Raw genomic sequence first — 18290 nt, 5'->3', positions numbered from 1 at the left:
GTGGTATTTGGAATTGTTCATAATTCCCTCCACCTTGACTAAAGCCCCAGTTCCAGCTGAAGAAAAGCAACCCCAAAACATGATACTGCCACCACCATGCTTCACTGTGGGGATGGTGTACTTTTGGTGATGTGAAGTGTCGTTTTTGCTACAAACATACCTTTTGGAATTGTGACCAAAACATTCAACCTTGGTCTCATCTGACCATAATACATTTTCTCCACATGCTTTTTGGGAGATGTGATGTATTGTTTTGCAAATTTTAGCTGGACCTGGATGTTTTTTTGTGTAAGGAAAGGCATCCGTCTTGCAACCCTACCCCATAGCGCAGACATATGGAGAATATGGGAGATTGTTGTCATATGTAATACACAACCAGTACTTGCCAGAAATTCCTGCAGCTCCTTCAGTGTTGCTGTAGGTCTCTTGGCAGCTTCCCTGACCAGTTTTTGTCTCGTCTTTTCATCATTTTGGGAGGGATGTCCAGTTCTTTGCAACATCACTGTTGTCCCACATTTTGTCTGCTTTTTGATGACTGTCTTCACTGTGTTCCATGGTATATCCAATGCTGTGGAAATTTTTTCTACCCTTCTCCTGGCTGAAACCTTTCAACAATGAGATCCCTTTGATGCTTTGTAAGCTCCCTGCGAACCATGTCTTTTGCTGTAGCACACAACTAAGTAAATGTCAGGAAAATCCTACTAGGCAGCTGAACTTTATTTGGGGTTAATCAGAGCCTCTTTACATGATGGCAGGTGTGTTCCCAAGAAGACGGAATGTTGTAATTAAATCAAAAGGTGCTTCAACAAAGTATTAGTTTAAGGGTGTGCACATGTATGCAGCCAGCTTATTGTACATTTTTCATTTTTTTCCCCTAACAGATTTGTTTGTTTTTCAATTGAATTGTACAGGTTACAGGCCACATTGAAGGTCGGAAAAGTTTTGAAATGATTTATTGTGGTCTCATTTTTTTTATAGGTTCATAGGTGGGTACTAGGCTATCTGCCCAAAGGCATTTATAAGCCTAGCCAGAATGTGTTGGCTTTCGCCAGCCCTTAGATTAGTTCCCTGTGCCTCTGTCCAGCAGAGCCACTAAAGTGATCCCCTAGGTAAACTTTCTGTTTCCCATCCACTTGTCAAGGTTTCTTTTGAAGAGTGTTAGCAAGGAGCTCTGCCTAATGTAGATTGGGATCTTGTTCCAAAGCATGAGAAGTCTCTAGGATAGGAATCTGTCCATCCAGCAAGTCCTATTTATTGTTGTGGTGAGGTTTAGATCCCTAGAGCTTGTGGTTCGAGGGGATAAGGTTTTCTTTAGGTGGAGCATGTCCATCAATTATGGGTTGGACATGGCCTTGTATGTCAGGCAGAGATCACCTTTACGTAGGCAGTATGCAACCAAGTACAACTGGAGTTTCTTCAGTCGAGCTGCATAGGGCATCTGTTTGAGGCCATTGATCCTCTTGGTGAGGTACTTATGTGGTCTTTACAGCTGTTGCAGGTGTCTTGTAAGGTACATCCCAAATGGGGTGTTGTACTCTATGATGGGTCTGATGAGTGATGAGTAGAAGGGCACAATGACCTCTTTTGATCTGGATGCGAACACTTTTGTGATTAGGTGGGCCACGTAGAAGGATTTTCTAACCACTTTGGCAATGTGATTATCAAAGGTGAGATTACTATCTTCTTGGGTCCCCAGATCCCTTATTACATCTCCCATATTTAGGGTACTACCACCTATATGGTAGTTTGTGGGTACTTTGCTTTTTCCAAAGGGGATGACTATGCACTTTTTGGCATTTAGCTTGAGGCCATGATTTTGACACTAGGTATCTGTCTCAGTGAGACCCTTTTAGAGGATGTCTGTGTCAGCCGGAGAGTCATTTATAGTCCCTAGTTTGCAGTTGTCTGCGAACTTGGTCAGCCATAGTCATGCTGTGCTTGCCTGTACCTCTGAGAAGTATATGCCGAACAGGAGGGGTCCTAGAACTGAGCCATGGGGAGCGCCACTTGTAACCGGTTTAGAGTCAGACCTAGCTCCTGCAACTCTCACCATGTGGGTTCTGTCCGTGAGCCAGTTGGCAACCCATCTTGTGATGTAGGGGTTTATGTTCAGGCTGGTGAGCTTGTCTATAATACTAGAATGGGGAATGGTGTCGAAGGCCTTAGTGAGGTCTAGGTAGGCTGTGTGTACCACCTTTCCCTCGTCTATAGCCTTGGTAACTGTCTCAAAGAAGTCCACCAGGTTTAGGAGGCATGATCTGCCCTTAACAAAGCGAACTGGGTAGGGTCCAGTGTTTGGAGGTTCCCAATGTCTCTGTTAATGAGTTCCATGATGATGAGCTCCATAGCCTTGCAGAACAAGCTAGTCAGGTTTATAGGATGATAGTTCCCGGGGTCTGTTGTGGCTCCACCTTTGTGGAGCAGAATAACCATTGTTGTGCGCCACTCTATGGGTATGTAGCCTGTGGAGAGGCTGAGTTTGAACAGTGTGTTTAGGTGAGGGGTTAGTTCATCTTTGAGCTCATGTAGGACGCAGCCTGGGACACCGGTACATCTCATTGATGCTGTGTTTTTGGCTTTGGAGAGGGCTGTTTTAACCTGAGTGTCTGTGATTTCAGGGACTCTACATTCTTCTGGTATGGTTATGGGCCCTTTTGGGGGTGAGAGGGGGTTGAAGTTTGCGCTGAACCTGTCTGCCAGGATGTTGGCGATATCGGTCGGTTCAGTGTATTTTTGCCATTCTGCACTAACTCCGAGCAGATCTGAGCATTGTCACTTAGATTCTTGACATAGCTAAAGAATGCCTTTTGGTTATCTTTGGAGTCCTTGGCAATTTTTCTTTCAAAGCTCGCCTTGGATGATTTTATGAGGGATCATAGTTTCTTGCTGATACTGATCAGGGATGTCTTCCTTTCTTGGGATTTTACTCTTTTCTGTACTAGTTTCCTCCTTCTATTGTATAGCTTGTTTATGGCAGGAGTCCACCAGACTGGTTTCCTTTTCTTGGAGGAGTGAGTCTTGGTTTTGCTTGGGATGGCACGATCTATGCATTCTTGTAGTTGCCCGTAGAATGCATTAGTAAAGGATTTTGCAGCTTGGACAGTGTTATCCTTCAGCATGGGGGCTGTGAAAGTTTCCACCTCGGTCTTTAGTAATGTGAAATTTGCTTTTGAAAAGTTTTTCACGGTGGTTTTCTTGTCCGGGGGTGGGGGTGGAATATGGATATCCAAAGTGATTTGTTTATGGTCAGATCTAACCAGCGAGGGGTTGACCTCTGGTGTGGAACACCGGTCGCCCATGTTGGTGATTTCCAGGTCCAATATGTTGTCACCTCTGGTGGGAGTGTTGACCAGTTGAACCAGGGCCTTTGAGTTTATAAATTCAAGAAAAAGTTGGGCAAGGGAGTTAGTACTTGAGTAGTTCTCCCAGTTAATGTTTGGGTAATTGAAATCACTCAATATTAGGGTGTTTGGTAGGACCTTTATGTTTCCCATTGTTTCCAGAAACACGGAATGGGGGTTCTGGGACATGGTGGGTGATCTGTAGCAAGCTACAGTTTGAATTGCAGTTTTGCCCATTCTTAGTTGCACGTGGATGATCTCTGAAGCATCGTGCTGTGCCACTAACCTGGAGGTGTGGGTATCCTTGATGAATATGGATACGCCCCCGCCTTTTGTATTTCAGTTTGGGTTCTGTGGCTGAAATGTATGGTATGAGTTGTAGCCTGGTAGTGCTGGGGTGCTGTCTGGAGCCTTAAACCAGGTCTCTGTTACTGCACATATATCGATTTTCTCAATACTGAGGAGTGCCTTGAGTGTATGCATTTTGTGGTTTAGACTTCTGGCATTGAGTAGCATTACCCTCAGTTTTTTGTTACTTGTGCTATTTACGGTGGTGGGTTTGTCTTTTGAGCCTTGCCTAAAAAAGGCACTATGGGGTTGGCAAGAGCCTTGGCCAGTATTCAAAAGCCTAAGGGTGACAGATGCAAGCTGTCTCTAGCGAAGCAGCATGGCTTGTTGAGCATGTCATCCCACCAGGTGGACAGACACTGGATCCCCTTTGAATGACACCAGAAACTTAGCCAGTTGTTGAAATCGAGAATTTTTTCTTTATACCGTGGTATCATTCTTGGTGAGGCCAGGATGCTACTCAGGGTCAGGGTCATACCTGCCTGGGCTACGTGATCAGAGAGCTCTTCCATGTCTCTTTTCATGTAGTCCAGGGAGGTACGGCTCAGGTCATTCACACCAACATGGACAATGACAGAGTCATATTTGTACTTGTTCTGGAGTGACCTGAGTGCTTGTGTTATTTGGCGGATCCTGGCACCTGAGAGGCAGCTAACAGAAACCTTCTCCTTTTTTAGCCTAGTGAGTGGGACGTCAGTGTGCCTGACTACAGAGTCACCTATTACTAGTATGTCGGGTATGTTATTTTTGCCTTAAGGGCTGTGATTGCTTGGCACACTGGTTTTGTGAAGTATGTGTTTCATGGTTGTTGCTGGGGGTGGAGGTTGCTTGGATGTTTGCTTTGGAGGTCTCTGTTGGTTTTGCAGATTTTTATTTATGCCTCCAAGTATGTTTTCATGTATTTATGTGTGTTTTTTGCTGGTGCTGGTTTATTGGGTCTATGTAAGACTGGTGTTGTGATGCAAGTATTTCCCTTCTCCTCTTGACTATCTGATCCAGTCTTGGGTTGAGAGAGCTTAGCCTCTAGTTTGGCTGTATAATTGCATCTCTTGCATGCATTAGTGTTTGGTGGTAGGAGGAGGGGGCTGTCTGTGTACATGAGGCAGTTGTAACATTGCCTCAAAATGCCCAGATTCACCAGTTGGACTGGAGAGTACACCTGAAACTGCCCTTTGGACATGCCTGGATAGGTACAGTGAACTGTTTTACTGGATGGCTGGTAAGGTCGAATAGAGAGCCTTGTCCTTTTGTACAGTGCAGGAGAGTCTAGTGCTAGGGTTTATAAGTGCTTGCTATAAGTTTTGAGCAAGTGCTGGGCTGAGAAATGAATGGGGTTTGAGTGCTTAAGTTGAAAGTTTGTCTAGTTCCAAGGGAAAAATTGAAGAGGAGACTTTGTGGAGCCGGGAATAGTTTTACCCTAGCTAATCGGCGCTGCCCGGCACGCAAAACTGGGCAAATATGGTATTTATAGCAGGGAAATGAAAGAGATACAAATTAGCCCAAAATGGCCAATAGACTATTAATTTCTGGGCTGAAAACACTCCTCCAGGGACAGATAGGCTGCTCAAAGCTCCCCTCTCTCACAGGTAAACAGGGAAACTTCCTTCTATCCAAGTAAGGTATGGGCAGACACAGAGATTTGTAACATAGCCCTGAATTCATCACTAACCTGAAACTGGACTATACTAGCTTAGAAAGGCGAGAAACAAGTATATGTGTATATATATAGATATATATATATATATATATATATATATATATATTTTTTTTTTTTTTTTCCTTTTCAAAAAAAATAAAATACTCAAAAAAAAACAAAAAAAAAAAAAAAAAAAATGATACTTATTGTTATATATCGCAGATCAGAGTTATAGTCAATGCCCCCAGTAATAAGGTAGGAAGAAACAAATACAGTAAAAGCAGGTGAATAAAGTGCAATTTTATATATATATATATATATATATATATATATATATATATATATATAAATAAAACAATAGAAAACGAACAAACTGATTCAAACAAGTTACCCAATTAACCAGAAAAAAGCTCAAAACTGAGCCCTGTTCCAGCAGTCTTCAATCAGACAAGTTCTAACTGCACACCCCTACTTACTAGGGGGCAGGGGAACCTTCTCCAAAAAAGATGGCCTAGATCAGTGCTTAAGTTATTCAAACAAAGCTAGATTCAGCAAGCCTGAATGTGGTCTATGCTACAGCAATAAGGTGCTCTAATTTCAGAAAGAAACAGTTCAAATAAGCAGTCACAATAAGCCTGTGACTAGAAATTTCCCAGCTCAGAAGGGCAGAATCCAGCCTCTCCTCCCACAAGAGTGCAGACCACAAACGTTCTTAATGTAGAATAACTGGCCTGAAGCCCAAGTGCTTAAGCCAGAACGAATACACTTTTAGAATAGCAGACACTGGGCCTTCAATCAGCAATTCCCAGCTTAGAAGGATGTAAGCTACCTGTCCTGACACAGCAGTGCAGACCACAAACCTTCTTAATGTAAAACGGCCTGTATGAAGCCCAAGTGCTTAAACCAAAAGACTTAGAATAACAGTTACAGTTTAATCAGGCTACGACCAAGCAGTAATGCAGCAGAATAAATAAAATTTAGTACTTTTAAGAAAAGCAAAATAAAATAGGAGGAAACACAAATACAGTAAAAGCAAATGAATAAAGTGCAAAAATATATATATATTTTTTTAAGTGCAAGAAGAGAGGAAGGAAGAACAAAAACTTGGCATTTTAACGGGTGTGTAAATTTTTTATATCCACTGTACACATATATATATATATATATATATATATATATATATATATATATATATATATATATATATATATACACACACACTCACACACATACACACACATTTCAGTTATGTACCTTTGCAATGTTTTATTGTTCATTTTGTCCACACACACCTTCACTGTAACCCAGCCTTTACCATTTACCTCAAAATGTACAGATGTTTCTGTTTTTGCACTTTAATTCATTTCTTACTGAAAGCATCTTTTAGTTTTGTTTTTTGGGTTTTTTTTTACATTTCCAGCCACCTTTTTTGACCCAGAATATCTCAAATATTTCCCCAGAGGTAAAACTGCAAACCATGTTATTTACTTTGTTTTCAGCAATTGCTAGTCTTCCACACAGATCTCCTGTAAGGCTGAGTGATAAGCAACTTTGTGTGTTATACATTCTTCATGATGTAAAGTAAAAGCTCAGATCTGGTTAATCACTTTCTTGATTTTATAATCCCTAGACTCATGCTTCTGAGAACTAGATTCCCTCTGGCTGTGTAGCCCTGAGGCCAACATTCTCTGATTTATTCTTTCTTTTACCAAATATATCCTATCAGTTGGTCTACAGAGTTTTACAAACCTCAGAAAGACATGAAATGGCATTATGTTACTTATCCCTACCCTCAGCAAATTTGTCTTTTCACATTCATACTCTGCTTCAGCGTTCTGTGCTTGCTCAGACAACCACTCTTTTTCAGTATGAATACTGCATTACAAATTCTCAGCCGGCAACTTAATGTGTCACAGTCAGTTTGATGTAGTTTAATTTTAACACTGAAGCAAAAGTCAAGAAATGCAATGTCAGGCTTTTCTTGACATTAAACATCGTCTGCCCCAGCAGCCTTTCACCACATCAGTTTTGAACTCACCAATAAATGAACTAAGCACAGTACAAGTCTGAGTTTCTGTTATAAATCTTAATAAATTCTTTCTCAGTATTAAATGTCATACTTTATACAAATGCAAATGCTGCTTAGGAAAAAAGTACCTGAAAGTTCACAGTCTGCTTGCATATACAGAACTAATAAAAAGTATTGAGCAAATCACACAGAGTAAATGACATACTTTAATACTGACAGGATTTATTTATGAAGTCCAGCTTGTATGCCTATTGTATTTGTTTATCTCCACACACATTTTTCTCCTCCTCATCACATTTGACTAATATCTGAACTGATTTTTGTTTTCTTGTGATCAACTAGCAGATATACCGATGTGCACTTACCTAAGGTGCATGTTTAATATATTCCTGAAAATCTGAAGAAAACATGATAAAAGATTGGTATTCTGTGCATTCTGTTGGGTGTTGCATCTAGGCCTGTACTACCCCTCACTTCTTTTTTCCCATACCATGTACCTGTATAGCTTTACTCTTCTATCATGTATCATAGTTGATGCATTAACTCTGTACTCTCACCATGAATTAATGCTTCTGGATGCCAGTCTTAATGTCACTCTTTGGCACACAAAGATACAGTATTATTAGTAGCTCTGTAACAGGAGGTGACATTTACATCTCTAAATTTAGAACCTCTGGCAGAAATCTTTTGGTCATCTTGGTCAGTAATGTCATCATGTAACATGATGCTCAACCTGGGGGTGATTATAATGCTCCATATAGGTTTTTCTTGCTCTCTGAAACTGGGAATTACATTAAGACCCTTTGTCCTTTGAACTCCATTCTCAATGGAAGTGCAAAACCTACAAGCCTTCATACTGATCAATAGTGTTCACCAGTATGCATTCTGTAATTTGCACTAAGATACACCTGAGAAAATTTACTATTTCATCCTTTACAACTTGTATTGTTATTTTCAGTGAGTGGGTTGCCCTTAATCACAACCAACAGTGACATCTGACACAAAAGTGTTGAAAAAGACTAGCCTCAAAATTAACCCATGTACCTCTCAACTAGTCATTGGGTTCTCACCTGAGAGCCACCCCCCCCCCACACGCACACACACACACGCACACTGTCCTTTCTCTCCCTTCAGCTCATCATTTTCTTTTCTGCTTTGCCATATTGAGTCCCATATGTCCACCTGTACATTTTATCCATAAGCCTTCTTTGACACAGTAATCCTTAGCCACCAGTACCATTCCCAAGAAAAAAGAAAAACTCTCTCTCTCTGTATATATATATATATATATATATATATATATATGTGTATATATATATATATATATATATATATATATATATGTGTGTGTGTGTATATTCCTGACAACCTTAACCTCAAGTGTCTCAATTTGGACAAGGGTTCCAATTTAAAGCAAGAATCAGCACATTCTCCAGATGTCCTGATTTACATGGTTGCAGCGTATCTTATAAGTTCTTTGCCTAACAATTCTAGACAGAGCCAAAAGTAATGTGGGGGGGAACAAAGACCCAAAATCAGGGAGACAGTTTTCTAAGTATTGTTCTAATTCACGTAGAGTTAATGGAGCAACAGTTTTTGCATTAACACAGATTTTCTATACAGTAAGAAGTATCAACTTATTGTTGACTGACTGTAATTCCCAAGTAGAAAAACGTGAAGAAGGTGGTAATGGATGATGATGATGATGTAATTCTGTGATTTACCAGGAAATCAAACATTTTATGAGCAGTGTCAGGGACATATATGAAGTAAAGTTAGGGACAGTTGACTAGCATGAATGATAGTACTATGTTAATGGTTTATGCACCTTCCCTGCCCACAAGCAGAAGATTGATATTAATGGCATCAGTGCGTTAGTGATTTTTTTCCCCTTTGGGAAGTTTTTTGCACCTGTACTCCTCTCAACAGAATTGACTGACCTAGATGGTTCCCACTCGGTCTGTAATCTGCCTACTTAATGCAGGGATATACTTGTCTGTCTTCCTCCTTTTTGTGACTAATAGACTATAAGCAGCTGCAGCATTGTAGCAAGTGAGTGACTTCTTGCAAAACAAATCCATGGCAGGCAACACAGCATATATCTTCCATTAGCAAAGTCTAGTGAGGTTGTTTTATGTATGAATGTGTTTAATTTTAGTCTTAGACTAAAGGTGATGGTATCATGGCCAGTGTTAATTACAGAGGACATACCAGTGTAAGAAGCAGTAAGTTACTATGCTTGTTAGTATGATGTCTAAGATATTGCCATCTCTAGTTAGCTGTCATATTTCTTGTTGCAGTATGTTTTGATTAACATGATCATTTTTTTTAATCTGGGCATAATTATTAGTACCCAGTCATTGTTTTTTTTTAAATTTCCTGTAATTATTGTATTGTTATCGATTTTTATATCCTGAATCTTAGTCAGGAAATTGTCATATTCTGCAGGGGACATAGTCTATTTTATATTCCTAAAATGTTATGTAGTGTATGGAATGTGATGATTGTAGGTTCATAGGAGATTACTAGGCTAATGGCTTAAGATCCCTTACAAGCCTAGCCAATATACCTCAATTTTGTCCAATATATGGCCCCTAGGGGCAAGAGAATGACATGGATTTGTGCCTGTGCATTGAGTTTCTTACAGATTACCCCTGTCCATAAGGGACATAGGCACTACCCCAGGTCTGAATTTGCAATTCCCTATCCATTGATCCAAACTGCATTTGAAGAGGGCCAGGGAAGGGTTCTATTTAATGTGAATATAAAGACTGTTCAAAAGAAGAGTCATTCTGATCTTACCAGTGAAGACATCACACTGGGGCTGGGGGGGTGCAGCACTCTCCCATTACTGGTGAGTACTAGATCTAGGATATTTGTTCTCCTAGTGGGAGTGCAGACTAGCTGCTCCAGGACATTTCATTTTATAAAGCCAATAAATCTTTGGGCCTGCATGTTAGTGGTTGTGTATGCCTCCAAATTAATGGGGGGTAGTTAAAATCACCCATGAGTATAGTACTGGTCTGGATGGTGAGTGATTCTAGTAACTTCATGTGTGATGTATGAGTTTTTATCCATGGTAGGGGACCTGTAGCTAGCAAGAATATGGTAATGGATTTTTCCCATGGTTAGTTGGACATGGAGTAGCTCAGGCATACCATATAGTTTGACCAGCCTTGAGGTGTGCTTATCCTTTATGTAGACAGATTCACCTCCACCTTTTGTTCTTTCATTTTCAGTGGGTGGTCAGAATTATGAAAGGTGTTATAGCCACACACTGCCGGAGTGCTTTCCTTGGCTTTGAGCCATGTTTCAGTAACTGCAAAGAAGTCAGCATTCTCCAGGGGGAGGGGAGCTACCAGGGAGTGCAGTTTCTTGTTGAGGCTCCTGGCATTGAACAGTAACACTTTTAGCTTGTCTTGAGTAGCTTTTGTCATGTTGGAAGGTTTGTCTGCTTGGAAATGCCTAAAAAAGGCACTGTCGAGGTGGATAACATTTTAGACAATATCCTAAAAGCTAAAGGTGACAGGTGAAGACCATCCCTGGCAAAGCAGAGTGTCAGCCATGTCCTCCCAGGCTGACAAGTATTGGACCCCTTTGGAATGACACCAGTAGCTAAGCCAATTGTTAAAGTTTATCATTTCCTGTTGGTATTGTGGCATAATCCTTGGAGACAGTAGAGTGCTGCTCAGTGCTAGGCTAATACCTGCCTGTGACACATATTCTCTCTTCATATAGTTCAAAGAGGTATGTCTCATGTCCTTTACACCCACATGGAATATGACTGAGTCATACTGGTACTTAGAGATAAATGACCTGAGTGCTTTCATGATCTACGGAATCCTGGCCCCTGACAGTCAACTAACTGTAACCTTCCAATTATCCAGCCTGGTAAGAGGGATATCAGTGTGTCTCACAAAAGAGTCTGCTATGACCAGAATATTGGTTTGTAGAGTGATTCGTCTTATGGGCTTGGTAGTTGAGACACAGTGAGATATGGCTTTATGTGTTGTGATGGGCATTGTGTTGTTTGTGTGCATGAGGACTATGTCTGGGAGCCCTTTCAAGCTTGGGTAAGTTACATGTGAGCCCTTTGAGGCTTGGGTAAGTTACTTGTGAGCACCTCTGCATATTTAGGAAGCAGGATATCATGCTACATTATCCAGAAAAAAGACAATTCATTTAAGCATTTCTATAGCATGAGACCCGATCTTAACAAATGTTAAGCACCTCCTGCATCCATTGTTAAGACTGAGTGTTGTGCTAGGCAGTTAAACCTGCCGGTACTGACCAGCAATTGACAGCGGCAGAATGAAAACAGTTTTGTTTCTGCTTGCTGTCTGTGCCACCAATATGTCTTGAGTTTTTCTATCATAGCAGAATCCCTTACACTGTCTTTCTGACAGTTCTTGCTAAGTGCTTTACAGCTTTGAAAGCCGACAAAACACTTGATGATTTTCTCCCCTGTAACTAGTAGCACATGGAGCAGATAAAGCTCCATAAACTACAAAGAATTATGAGCAGGTCACTGATCATAACCGTCTTATGCGTTTTCAATGTGGATGCCAAGATTCATCTCTCAAGTTTCTCTGTCAAAGTGAATTTCTTGTTATCCATTTCTTGAAAAATATGAAAGAATTCTTTTTGAGCTATGGGAGCTAAGCTAAAAGACCAAGCAGTAATAGTAAGAAATATTTGTAAATTAAATCCCAAACAGCAGTAAACAATCTTGTTATGATCAAAATTTCTTCACTTTTGCGAAGAAAAAAACACTTCATGTTCTTCGTACCAAAACAACAAGTCTTGTTGCGACTAAAAACAGCTTTACTTCTTAGTAGCAAAACAACACATTTTTATTGGGTGAAACTTGTATAAATCGGTAGATAGGTGCTGTGCTTATGTAAAGAAACTAGGAATCCTGATTTGTTGTTTTGGTATGAAGAATGTGAAACTGTTTTGATTGCAATAAGTTCAAAAGGCTATTCTTTGATATTTTTTCTAGTTGCTTTGACCTGTATAGTTGGACCCTGTCTACTGTCTGACCGTTTACGCTAACTAAACTTCAGGGTGCTCACAGTGCTTCATTTCTAAACTTGGTTGTCATCCATTTCTTGAACACGTAATAAGTTGGTTATGATCAGCGACCTGCTCTTAATCCTCTATATTATATTCAGTTTTAGAAATAACTACTGTATGAGTAATTTCTGCTGCTGTGTTGAATTCTTCTGTTCTGAATTTTAAGTGTTCTTTTGCAAAGACCGAGATATCACCATCTTTTTAGTGGATATGCAGCAGTAAAGGAGTTCTGCTTTGCAATTTGGGATCCTCTTTATAGATCTTTAAAAATTGGTAATAGTATCAAACTTCTTTAAGCTGAAAAACACTTCTAAGTCACATGTTTTAATATTGATGTCTTTGGCATTTATCCAAGCCGATTTTATCTTCTCTCTCTCTTTTAATCTTGAGTACTGGAATTTGAATAGGTCTAAAAAGACATCATGGGGGTGGAAAATGCCTTGTTCAGTACTTGTACTCTCCAGGAAAAGAGAAGAAACTCAAAAGAGTTTCCAAATCTCAGTCCAGGTTGATAGACACGGGATTTCTTATTATAGTAATGTTATTCCTTTAACTGGGTAAACCCTCCAAGTACGATCCTCTTAGTATTATTATTAGGTTCTTAGCACTTCATAGTATGGTATGGAAGCTGCTGCACCTCTGAGTGCAGATCCCTCCAGAGAGTGGTGAAGACAGCCGAGAGGATTATTAAGACCACCTTACCACCTATCCATGACTTGTACTTATCCAGATGTCTCAGCAGGGCCAGAGGGATAATTAAAGACTGCACTCACCCTGCTTACAGACTGTTCCTGCATATATCATCTGGATAGTGTTTCCAAAGCATACATTGCAGAACTACCAGATTCAGGAACAGCTTCTTCCCTAATGTCATCAGGCTGCTGAACTCGAGTAACCACTGCAATCTATGATGGCCACCTGGATCAGTAGAAATTGTCTCAAACTGTGCATTAACCCGGTTAACAGTCTCATCTAATACGTAGTGCAATAGTCACCATGGCTGTAACTTGTAGGCCATCTAGAGCAGTAGCAATGCAGTAAAATATATGTTCTTTCAGTGCAATACATGTTGCAAATTAGTAAATTAACCATAGTGCAATACTCTAAGGTCCATAATGCAGTAATGTAATGTTCACAGTGCAATACTCAAATGTCTCTTTCTGTGCAGGGATCAAAGCAATGTCTTAACCAAGTACCTGTGCAATACTAAAATCTCATGCAAGTAAGTGTTCACTTCAAAAAGCGTTAAAATATATTTCTAATTATGTGCAATATTAGTCTGTCTACCTGCATATCCGTGATATAATAGCTAGGTGTTATATGTGTAAATGTCTGTGTGAAAAATAGTCTATATGTTGTCTGCACACTGAGTGTGGAGACAGAATTTTGTTCAGTTTTTGCACTTGTGTGATTTCTGAATGACAATAACGTTTACTTTAACTTTCTTCTCTGAGATAATCCCTTTGCACTTGTGTGATTTTTGAATGACAATAAAGTTTACTTTGACTTTCTTCTCTGGGATAATCCTTGAGCACTGTCTGAGTCACTTGCTCAGAATCATGTAGTGGTTTCTGTTTAAGACATTCCCACTGACTGAATGCCAACATTTTCTTATGACCTATGCCATTTGAGTTGTGAGGTTTTCACTAAGGAGATGGATTTTTCCAGTGTTTGCAAGGATTTTTGATAATTCAGCCTTACTTTGCTGCATATCCAAGACAGAGGACCTTCTCAGATTGTTCTTGACAACATGAACTATGACAGTGTATCATAGTTATTCTTAATGTTTCTTAACTGAGTTGAGCTGTTCCTAATTTTGGCACCAGGTAGACAAGACACACACAGGCTTCTTAAAAACTCCATTGAGGTGTGGGTCTTTTATGCAGAAAAGAGTCAGTAGTTCGTAGAATAGTTTTTTGGGGTTACCAGGTTACAGTATTTTCCTTACAGACTTTTGAGTCTGACTTGGTTCTGTGTTAACCCAAATATTATTTTTATGAGCTTTCCTCACTGTTATAGTATGCTGACTCCTTAAGTTTGGTTTACTATAGTCGGTGGGAGGTCTGCATATTATATTGCCCTTATGAGGTCTTGGTTTTTATTGAGTATATGTCAATCCTAGGTGAAAAGGCTCCATGGTGCCCCCTTCTCAGGTTGCTTTTATTTAAATATTTTTCCTCATAGTCTGTCTTACTCTTCAGTTTTTTTTCCTGCAGTTGATCATTCATTCTGCAATTCCTTATTTTAGCATGTTATATACACGCTTGACATCTGTAGAGGAAACAACTACATTAAGCCAGGGTTCTGGGGGCCACAAAGCCCAGATGGTCCAAGGTGTAATTTAGGTTTTTTTAAACAACCTTTTCATCTAATAATTGCCAGAACAAACAACATGAAAAAAGAAAGAAGTTTAGTCTTTAGTTCATAGATGCTCTGAGATGCATTTTAGAGTTATTAACCTTTTCATCCAGTGATTGCTTGCACAAAAAACAGGTTGTAGATGTGATTCAGTGGGGTTATGATGTTGTCTATAGTGGTAAATAAACTACAGGTGAAGGTTATCAGTACCAGTGGGTCTATCAAGTGTAATCTGTTCAAGCTGAGGGAAGATGCCCCTGTATGTGGTAGCTCTGAAGTAGAATGAAGGGATGTATGGAGAGGAGTTGAGGAGTGTCAGGTGCAGTTTGGGATTAGCTAGAGAAAGGGCTGGGAAGGTTGCTAAAATGAGAAAGGAAGTCAAAGGCAGAATGTAGAGACAATGTGGAATTCATGGAGGGAAGACTTTTCAATCCTGTAAGATGGTTGACCTCTTTCCGGATGTTTTTGGTAGATTTTATTCATGAGGTTTGATATGATTTTTGAGGTTTGATATGATTTCATCCAGTGACTTTTATGGCAACATATAGCTTGCTTGGCATGGTTGTATACCTAGTTATAATGCTGTCTGTTTATAGCAGTAGGAAATACTTTCCAAGAGTGCCATACCTTGTCTCTGAGTTGTAGAGGTGCCTTAAGCTCATAGGTTAACCAGTTGTTAGTTTTAGGTTCATATAGTCTTTGGATAACTGGAAAACAGGAGTTTTATAGGTTAGTCAGTATAGAGGTGAGTAGTTCTGCAGCAGTGTTAGGGTCAGATGAGCTCAAAACTGGTGACCAGTTACTTAAGGAGAGAGTGCATTTACATTTGTTAATGTCATTCTGTGATTTATTACAGAATGATATCAGCTTTAGGGGGTATGTTTACATATGGATGATGGTTATGAAAACTAACAAGGCAGTAGGGACTGAAAGATGGTGATGTTTGAGATAAGAGAAGGTTTGTTAGTATGAGATCCAGGAAGGAGTGGACAGATGTATTGAGGTTGGGTCTAGTAGGCTGAGATCTGAGGTGGGTGGGGTTGAACTGTATTAGATGAGTATTCATGTCATTGGAAATGAGACTGAATAGGTTGAAGTTGAAGTTTCCAAGTATTATGACTTTTTTTTTTTTTTTTTTTTATATATATATATTTTTGTGGAGGAAATTGTTTTTAGTAGGTTATTTAGTTTGGGAGTGAGGAAGGAGGTGGTAGATATGCTACAAGAGATGTAGTATGGACTTCTTCTGTGAAGAAATAGATACAAGTAGCCAGTTAGAATAATTTGTGTTAGTGTTTCCTTGAGCAAGTAATTGGACATTTAAGTGTGACTTGAGCAGAGTTCCCTCTCCTTGTCTTGAGCCTGGTCTTAGGTCATAAAAGTAGTTGTAACCAGGGAAAAATTATGTAAAGGATTGTTAGCCTTAACTAATGATTATGTGATAGCAACTAAATCAAGGTTATATAAGGAAATGAAGGCATTGATCTGGCCAGATTTGTTTCTTATACTTTGTGCATTGATTAGGATAGAGGGTGGGGATGGCCCTGGGTTAACCTTGATATTACCTTGAAGATGCAGAAGAGTAAGACTAGTAAAGGTTTTTATAGACTTTTAGACAGGTGCAGGAGTAGATTATTAAGTGATATATGAGTGTGTGTGTGTGTGTGTGTGTGTGTGTGTGTGTGTGTGTGTGTGTGTGTGTGTGTGTGTGTGTGTGTGTGTGCATGCATATATGTGTGTATACACACACACACACACACAGATATATGTCTTTGTGTGAGTCAACCTACATGCCCTCAGTGAGTAAGAACATTTTGCTGATATGTAAGGTTAACCTTGTTATAGAAAAAAAATAACAGAAAGAAATATTTTTTAAGAATAAAAAAAAAATAATATTACTAACCAGAGTTAATTGAGTAAATCAGAATTGGGAGCAGAGCTGAACTTATTTAGTAGTTATAAATAGGTTTGATTCAGACCCAAAAGTTCTCAAAGCACTTGCCAAGTGGAAGGAAAAACAAATATTTGCTGTCAGACATTTATGCATGCTTATCCACTCTCCCCAAAAGATAGTCACGTATATATGCACTAGATGCTTTATTTTTTTTAAACACCTTTATTGAATTATCACTTGTGACTTAGGAAAAGGCAAATTTACATTTATATAAAGGTAATCAAACTGTATTAAGTTAAAATTAACAAACATTATGCTACACATATATTGCTATATATATATCATATAACCTATGCAACATTACATAAATTATTCAATTCCTGCCCCCCTTTAAACAAGAAATATATTTATTAAACCATCACTTACGACATAAGCAATCATATATTTATATAAATGAAAACAAACTACACTGACACAGTCATAGTTGCAAGCATTTTACATCATAAACCATACTGACACACTATCATTTGCAAACATTATACATCACGTATAATCCAGCCAATCATTTTCAGTCAAACATTACATAGCTCATTTAAGTCCTGCCTTCTTTTAAACCTCATTCCTCCCCTGTATGTATTGTTCCCACAATTCCCATTTTTTATGTAGTTTGCTCCTACCTTTTTCTAAAGATCCCAGTTCCAGTTGTTTTTATCTCTGTTACTGTATTCACTACTTTTAACATAGTTGGTTTAGATTTTGTTTTCCATTTTCTAGTAATTGCTTTTTTGACAGCCACCATAATTAGAGAGGGCAAGGCCTTACCATGTCTGTGCAATTCCAATGTTTGTTTATGAAGAAAATGGAAAAAAATAGATTCCAGTACTATTTATAACCTGTTACTTGTAGAAACAGTACATTGCTCCTATACAAAGTATAGTAACCTCCCTACACCTCTGTGAAGAAAGCTAATGACTATGGTGTCCCCAGTCCAAAACAAAATTTGGTGACCTCTATAAAGTTTGGGAGGAATGTTAAAGAAATAATGATATCATTCCCCAGCTGCCCACACAAGTACAGAGACCTTTTGTGTACATCGATAAGCAGGGCTGGTTTTAGACTAGGTGGGGATCATGGCAGAGGAAATCACCAAACCCATGTCAAAACTCACTTTATACAGCCTTGGTGTGTGGGGGCCTCCAGCAGTTCTGAAGGCCTGGGTATTCTGTGATGCAATCATACCTTATTTTGTGAGGGACGGGTGTTAAAATGAGCAAGTGACAACAGGGTCAGCTACTTTCATACAGAGAACTCCCATCAAGCTGTTAAAGCTACTTCTGTATACAATTCAGACGTAAGATCATGATGAAATAGAATAACTGTATATTTCACCTTTATGTTGCATCACATAGTCACATTAGTCCTACAAAACCAAAATAATAAGCAAACAGCAACAGGCAGCTAGTCTTTTCCCTTCAAAGTAGACATCTACAACAACTATGTCTACTCTGTGCATATCAGCTGTCCAGTTAAGTAGGTCATCTTACTTCTCATAAATGCATACTAGTCCTGCTAAGCCAGAAAGTGACTGTTTAAACTGAGCAAATGACA

General features: G+C 39.3%; 1 protein-coding gene across 5 annotated transcripts in view; it reads left to right on the top strand.

The window, feature by feature from the left end:
• The window catches only part of TBC1D22A (TBC1 domain family member 22A), a 5448426-nt gene that overhangs the window by 2640190 nt on the left and 2789946 nt on the right, over window positions 1–18290 (top strand). The window lies entirely within an intron of this gene.

Source organism: Protopterus annectens, chromosome 11.part0 (genome assembly GCF_019279795.1).
Source record: "Protopterus annectens isolate FY-2018-M chromosome 11.part0, PAN1.0, whole genome shotgun sequence".
NCBI classification, from domain to species: domain Eukaryota; kingdom Metazoa; phylum Chordata; order Ceratodontiformes; family Protopteridae; genus Protopterus; species Protopterus annectens.
This window is presented reverse-complemented; position numbering and strand designations above follow the sequence as displayed.